At 37.7% G+C, this 8,193-nt stretch overlaps 1 pseudogene; it reads left to right on the plus strand.

Moving 5' to 3' along the window:
* The first annotated feature begins 7,202 nt into the window (after positions 1-7,202).
* Positions 7,203-7,956, plus strand: LOC122732647 (annotated as a pseudogene).
* The last annotated feature ends 237 nt before the right edge of the window (positions 7,957-8,193 follow it).

Genomic DNA, 8,193 nt, shown 5'->3' on the forward strand with positions numbered 1-8,193 from the left:
TCCTCTAGTCTTCAAAGAGTCATATAAGACTAGAATTATATCTATATGCCACCCCTCAAATATATCTAGTCTAGAAGTATGAACCTTGGTTCAGAACAAAAGCCATTTCCTTGACAGCTCTCAAAAGGGAGAGTAGTCCTTATTTACTTTAACTATCTTGGTTCCATCCAATTAAATTCTGGTTACACAAAAGATAATCATAAATATATAGTAACCTCTTTATGAAAGAAAACATCAAACAAATCAGAGAAGTTATACAAATTAGAATAAATTAAAGAATATAGAATTGCAAAGCTACATTATGCAATGGATAGAGTGCCAGGTCTGAAGTCAGGAAGACTCTTCTAAGTTCAAATCTGGACTCAGACACTTACTGGCTGTGTTACCCTGGGCAAATCACTTAACCCTGTTTGCCTCAATTTCTTCATCTCTAAAATGAACTGGAGAAGATAATGGCAAACTTCTCCAGTATCTTTGTCAAGAAAACCCATAAGGGAGTCACGAAGAGTTGAAAAAGACTTTAAAAATGACTGAACAACAACAAAAAATATACAAGAGTAAAAAAGCTTTTCATCAAGATACCGGTTCAAACCAGGAGAGAAAATGATCTCACAATCCATGGAGAAAGAATCTTCTTTTAGACTAGTATTTCAGATGCTGGAAGTCAAGGGACATGGTTGGAGGTGCAGGGGTAGAGAAGGTGCAGCTTCCCCTACCTGTCTATAACTCAGGCTACATGTCTGCATTCAAAAGTCTATCTCCCACCTCTTTTATCCTATCTCTCTTGAGCTACTTTCTTGAATTATGTCTCTGAATAACTGATTTCCTTTTTCCATTCAAGCAGTATTCTAATTCATCCAATCAGGAGTCACAAACACTTATATGTACATAATGTATATATGCATGTGTGTGGATATACACACATATATGCATATATGTATATATTTAAACTTTACAGAAGTTCAGTTTTATATACTTTGCTTTTATATATTCTTTTTTGTTTGTTTGTTTTTGTTTTTGTTTTTGTTTTGTTTTTTGCAGGGCAATGGGGTTTAAGTGACTTGCCCAGGGTCACATAGCTAGTAAGTGTCTGAGGCTGGGTCCGAACTCAGGTCCTCCTGAATCCAAGGCCAGCGCCCCATCCATTGCGCCACCTAGCTGCCCCCTATATATTCTTTTTAATTGAAATGTTTATGTTTGTTAAGTACATAATAAAGAAGAAAAATTCACTGATATATAAGCATGAGACTTGTGTAATCAATAAACCTTTTGCCTCCCCTGTTTATTACAAATGAGCCATGTTTTCCAACATATTTTTTCTCCATCCTACAGCATCGAACTCACCATTTATTAAAGTATAAATTGATTTAATTTAGAAAATCTTCTTGAGTTTTTTGCAGCTTCTTTACCTGTTCATTCCTTGAAATATATGTTGGCACAACAACTACATTTGTATTCATGGTCATCAATCAAGAAGACTCACTTCCTGAGTTCAAATCTGGCCTCAGACCCTGGGCAAGTCATTTAGCAATGTTTGCCTCAGTTACTCATCTGTAAAATGATCTGGAGAAGGAAATGGTAAACCACTCCAATAACTTTGCCCAGAAACCCCAAATGTGGACATCAAGAATTAGCCATGACTGAAACAACTGAACAACAGTGACAACAATTGCACTAGTACCACTGAAGTAAGCAACAACCAGGGTTCCCATGAAATGCCATTTCTTTGCACAGAATAAAATCCAGTTGACCAATACTCTTATATGCTTCCCCAAAGACAACCAGGAAGCCAGCTTTCTATTTACCAACAACTTCCTTTTGTCTCCTAGTTTCCTTCAGAGTGAGAATGTCAAAATTGAAATAACTAATTCAATTACTCCCAGAGTTAACTGGGAGTCACTCCTTGGTCACTGGACTAGGAAGCACATCTAGAGTACCAATTATAGGGATGTTTACATATATCTAAAAATTCCAAAATTTCTAGAGTCCTCTGTCACCTTTTCCACTACTTAGCCACCATCACATCACTGCATGAGCTGAGGGGATAAGGACCAAACAGGAGTAAAAGCCATTTTGTATTTTCCATTGTTCCCTCGGTTTTCATGGCAGTTCCCCACTACATAGTCAGCTTACTGATAATGATCATCTTCCTACTTCATTGGATTGGTCCATTATAGGGATTTTACTTGAAGCTTTTCCAGAATAGTCAAACTAGCTAGATCTTTCATTTGGCAAAACATTGCCTTTGAGGATTAAGGTCCCAGCCAGACCAAGAAGAGTTATCTTTCTAAGTGGTAACTTTGTGAAGACAACTTTGTAATGCTATCTGATGAGAATGCAAAGGGAAAGGAAAGGAAGGGAGGTGAGAAAGGGGGAGAGAAAGAGTATGGGAGGGAGTAAGGGAGGGGAGGGAAGAAGGGAGAAAGGAGAGGAAGAGGTTTATGAGAAGTTAGAAAGTTTCATGTGAAAAAGGAGAAAAAATCCTTTGGAGCAAGGTAGCTAAGGTGAAGTTAGTTTCATGGACAGGTGATACTCAAGCTGAAGCTTGGGGGTTGGATGACATTTCAAAATGTAGAGATAGAGTGCATATTTTGGTCAATGGGAATTATTTGAATCAATCCATCAATCGATCAATAGGCATTTATTAAGTACTTAAAATGTGTTGGGTATTGTGCTAAATGTTGGGGATCCAAAAAAAGTCAAAAGACATTCAAAAGACATCCGAAAAGAAACCATCAAGGAGCTTATGGGAGTTAACATGCAAACAGATATAAGAGAAGCAAGCAATATCCAGTATAAATAAGAATTAATTAAAAGAGGGAAAGCACTAGAATGAAGGGGGGTGAAGGAAGGCTTCCTATAGAAGGTTGCACAGAGGTAAGATAGTAATGACCATGTTCAAGAGATAGTGACTTCTTCGCATATATGGTAAGAAGTTATTCTGACACCCTTAGACATTAAATCTCAATCATGGCCTCTATTTTTCAGCCCTGAGATCAAATAAAATTTTTCTTGGAAGTCCTGAAATTTCAGTGGGCAATAAATCCTGACAAATACTTTGTGCAGCATGGGAAATAGGTTAATGAAAGATTTGGTCATTTAATTTAGAGTAAGAACAAAGAATAACCAATAAACAGTTCAGACACTCCCTTGAGATTCTCTTGACATCTAGAGAAGATGATAAAGGTTCTCAGCACTTTGAGTGACCCTTCTGTGGCTTATTGATGGGAGGACATGAACAAGAATATCACAGAACAGACAGGTGCAGATGACTTGCAATCTATATTTGTGGAGGAAATATTCACTTTGATGAGATTCCAAAACTTTTTTAATGTTGGATATTAAGTATTTCCTCCACCTACATGAATCCTAATCATTCATCCCAAAATGTAATTGCCTAAAGGCTCAGACCTCTGAATTTATCCAGTATGCTAGTCTATCCCAGGGTTAGTATAAAATATCTTTTTCAGTCTATAACCAGTTAATAGCCTTTGAAAACATAGGGTTCCTTCCTCTAAAAGGCAAGGTATCACAATTGGACTCTTGTGGGGGTTATTGTGTTCAGTCTATGCAAACAGTTTGGTATAGATATGTGGAATCTTTAAAGCAACCCCCCCACTTCTGTTGCAGTTGAGGCATCACAGGGGGGAATTTATTACTCACACAATGATCAGAGTGTTTGAAGGTCAAAGAATGTAAATCAGAGTCCTTAGGTGGCCTCAAATTGGGGTACTGCTGAGACTCATTCCACCCCCACCTAATTGTGATGAGAGAGGAAAACAGCTGGATGACAGCAGATAAAAAGAGCATTAAGAATACATGGCTCATAGAGATAAGCAACTGCTCCCTGGTTGAGTTCAGGCAGCAGGTTTGGAAGGACATTTCAAATCTGTGCAGACACAAGCTTTCTGTGACTGTGATACTGAAGTTACACCTCAAAAAGCACACATCTCCTGACCGCTTCTGGGTACAGTTGTTTGAACTCAGTCTCTGCTGCTCAGGTGTAATTCTTGCAAGACCCTCCTGATGACAATGATTCCCTCTTTCTAGGGGGTCAGATAGATTAGAGAGGCCAGGTAAGGACAGAATCATCTTAGTTTCCAACCTTCCTCTGTTAATCAAAATCACAGGCAATATGAAGACAAAGGACAAATATGTATTTAGTGCTTACTTTGTGATAAGCAATATCTGAGAATATAAATACAAACAAAAAGAAAAACAGTCCCTATCCACAAGGAGCGTATATTCTAATGAGGAAGGGGGAAAACATAAAAGAGCTGTAAAGGGTGAGTGGTACCCATATGTGAGTAAAGTGGAAACAAACTTCAGGTAAACGTGGGGTTGGTTGAGTTTGAAGTGAAGATGGCTGACTAATTTTGAGAGTAATTGGTCAAGTGGAGATTCTGGGGAGAAGCTCACCAATCAAAGGAGAAAACTGTGAGTGTAGAAATGTTGCTCACAGTGGCTGATGTAAGATGAAGAAATGGTTCAGGGAGTCATTGGTCAGGCCAAATTTGCAACTTAGAATGAGTGAAATACCAAGGTAATCCAGAGAAAAACACAAATATGCAAAGAAGATGGGGACAAGCTATTCAGGGACCTAAAATTATTCTGATTTTTCAGTCTAATTTCTCTTGTTAATTTACCAGTCTTCCATTTTGGATTTTATGTTATTTTGCTTCTATTTTACCTACAATAGTAATAGGTTTATTATTGGTGAGTACAGATGCCAATATTTTATTGGATCAATTTAAATACATAAAATCAAATTAATAATATGAAACAAATACTTAAATAAATTTAATAAATAAAATTAAAATGTAAAGAATAAAATTTAAATTTTCTCTTTAGTTTGATTTTATATAGAGATTTGATGGAATACATTTCTAACATTCAGGAAATAAAAGATAGAAAAAGTGTATGTAGTAAGGCAGATGGTAACAGATGGAAGGCTCAAATGTTACACTGGAATTAATGAAATGTTTATGAAATCCACTAGCATATTGAGTAGATCCATTATGGAGGATTTATGCAAACATAGATGAATCATACAAGATAAAGAATGGATGTGTATTTAACTATACCATTAGAGGGAGTATGTACATCCAAAAAATTAGGGATTCCATCAAAGAATGGATTTGAAATTAGGAAACCTGGGTTCAAATCCTACCTCTACCAAATATTAGGTAACAACAATGGGCAAGTAATTTAACCACTCTGGGCTTTGATTCCCTCATCTGTAAAATTGGGATAATTCAGTCTCTAGGATTTATCTCTGAAGGTTCTTGTGAGACTTCATATTCAATAACATATAAAAAATATTTCACAAACCTTAAAATCCTTTATGAATGATATCTACTATTATTACTCTTTTAAGTATGCCATACATATGTATACAGAATGTATAGGTACTATGGTATAATTACAAAGAAAGAGAATCATGGGACCCAGGATTGAACTCCATTCCAGTTATTGTCTTGCTGTGTGACCTCAGGAAAATTCCTTCAGCTACCAGAGCCCCAGTTTCGTCCTCTGCAAAATGGCAGTGTTAGTTGGACCAGATGTACTCAAGTTCTTTGTAGTTCTAAATCATAGATAGATGTAGAAGTAGATGTAGATATAGATATAGATATATTTTCCTTAATTGGGCCAATTTTGAATTCCAAACTAGTTTTAATTATTTTGTAACTTTGCAGAGAATATTTGGGGGAGGAAAAATAGGAAAATGTTTTAACTCATGCTAATTTAGTTATACCAGGAAAATTCAGATATAAAACCTCTTTTCATATTTATAGGTTAAACTCATTAGTCTCCTTTGTCTCTCTTCTGGCAATTTGAGGAAGTTTAAAGAATGTGGTACATCCTCATCAAAAGAAGACTTCCTTTTATTTCTCCTTTGATCAATGTAGGAAAGGTGCATGCTAAGCCTTTTTTTTTTCTTAAGAAATATTGGTAATTAATTCCATGTTTCAGAAACAAAGGTTAATGTTTTATTAAACACATGGTCAATATTTTCTTCCCTAATTTTTTTTTTTTTTTTGGTGAGGCAATTGAGGTTAAGTGACTTGCCCAGGCTCACACAGCTAATAAGTGTTAAGTGTCTGAGGCCGGATTTGAACTCAGGTCCTCCTGAATCTAAGGCTAGTGCTTTAACCACTGTGCCATCTAGCTGCCCTCTTCCCTAATGTTTTAAGTGAATTTGATTTTTCCCTCTCCTCTACCAACCAGTTCAGCTAATGTAGTTATAGGATATAATCATAAATGACAAAATGTTAATGTGTAGAAAAGCCAACAACTAATGAGAATTTTATGAAAAGTGAATCTGTCTTTGATGCAATTCAAGAATCTTTACTTTTCTTTCTGTGTTCTATGAATGTATTCAAATGGCTAAGCCTGGAATTTATCAACAACTTTGAGAATTCAGGAGTCCAAGAAATTCTGGGAGTAGCTAATGGACAAATGAAAAAATCCCGGAGAGGGAATCTCTCCCTCCCAATGGCCATGCCATCTAGCAGTGGAGCTTTTTCCCAAAAGGAGACATCCCATTCATCAAAGATACAGATTCCTGTGATAGACTCAGGTATATAGAAGCAATCACTCAAGGTTAACAGTAGCTTCAAGAAGAGTAACCAGTGGTTGTAAAGAAGAGAGCAGCTGTGGGCTTAAAAGCCCTGGTAATCAATAGTTCTGTTGTACAGAAAGAATATCAAGAATCTATAGTTTTTGAGTTGTGAATCGACTTGTCAAAATATGTTCCCTACATTTTCCTTACACTAAACTCTAAACATGTGCCTACTTTTCCCATAGATGCTATGTGTATTTGCCTAAGATGATGCCTCAAGTTTACATGGGGAAGGGATGATTTTTAGCTCTTGTTTTTGTGTTATCACATCATCTTAGTAAATACTTTTGCTGAGTGCTAATTGTATCTATTATTGGTGGACTACTAAACAGGAAACACAAGAATAGGGGCTCATGAGATAAGATTGAATACCCCCCCCCACTACCCCTTGAAACTGAGGAAGTAACTTGCTAATTCATGTGTCATGTTGGGGGAGTAGTCCGCATGGGGTGATATGTGTGTGTGTGTGTTTAATTGTGAAGATCTAGCTTTTAAAATTTATTTTTATCTCCCTCTTTCACATGCTTTAATATAGATATCTCCTGCTCTTTCTAGCAAGTCCAGAGCCAGACCGCTCAAGATGGGCCGGGTGATTCGTGGTCAGAGACAGGGCGCGGGCTCTGTCTTCCGTGCTCACGTAAAACACAGGAAAGGAGCCGTCAAACTCCGGGCTGTTGACTTGGCCGAGAGGCATGGCTACATTAAAGGTATCGTAATGGACATAATGCATGATGCAGGCCGAGGGGCTCCTCTTGCAAAAGTAGCATTTCGACATCCTTACGGATTTAAAAAGAAGCCAGAGCTGTTCACTGCTGCTGAAGGCATTCATACTGGCCAGTTTGTGTACTGTGGTAAGAAAGCTCAGCTCAATATCGGCAATGTCCTCCCAGCTGGCACTATGCCTGAAGGGACCATTGTGTACTGTCTTGAAGAAAAGCCTCGGGATCTGGGTAAGCTTGCTCGAGCATTTGGAAACTATGCCAGTGATTTCCCACAAAACATGGGTGAAGCTACCTTCAGGCTCTAAAAAAGTCATCTCTGCAAACAGAGCTGTTGTTGGTGTTATTGCTGGAGGAGGTCGTATTGATAAACCTATCCTTAAGGCAGGTCGTGCCTACCACAAATGCAAGGCCAAGAGACACTGCTGGCCTCGTGTCCAGGGTGTGGCCATGAATCCTGTGGAACATCCCTTTGGAGGAGGTAATCACCAGCATATTGGAAAACCATCCACCATTCGAAGAGATGCCCCAGCTGGGTGAAAGGTCGGTCTCACTGTTGCCCTTCTTACTGGTCACCTCCGGGGCACAAAGACCTTACAGGAGAAGGAAAACTAAAGTACAAAAGCCTGATAATAAAAATAATTTTGGAAATTGTAAAAAAAAAAATAGATATCTCCTGAATAATTCAGAGTCCCGTAAGAGGCAGAAGGATGTAGTTTAGAGGTGTCAAACACACCAACTCTGGGTTGTCCCCAACATTCACAAATGCTGCCTGACCCAGATAAAAATGTAATTGTGAAATAGTTAACAAAATAAATAAAAATGCAATAGAACATAGATAATGTTAACATA

Source organism: Dromiciops gliroides, chromosome 6, assembly GCF_019393635.1.
Source record: "Dromiciops gliroides isolate mDroGli1 chromosome 6, mDroGli1.pri, whole genome shotgun sequence".
In the NCBI taxonomy this organism is placed as follows: domain Eukaryota; kingdom Metazoa; phylum Chordata; class Mammalia; order Microbiotheria; family Microbiotheriidae; genus Dromiciops; species Dromiciops gliroides.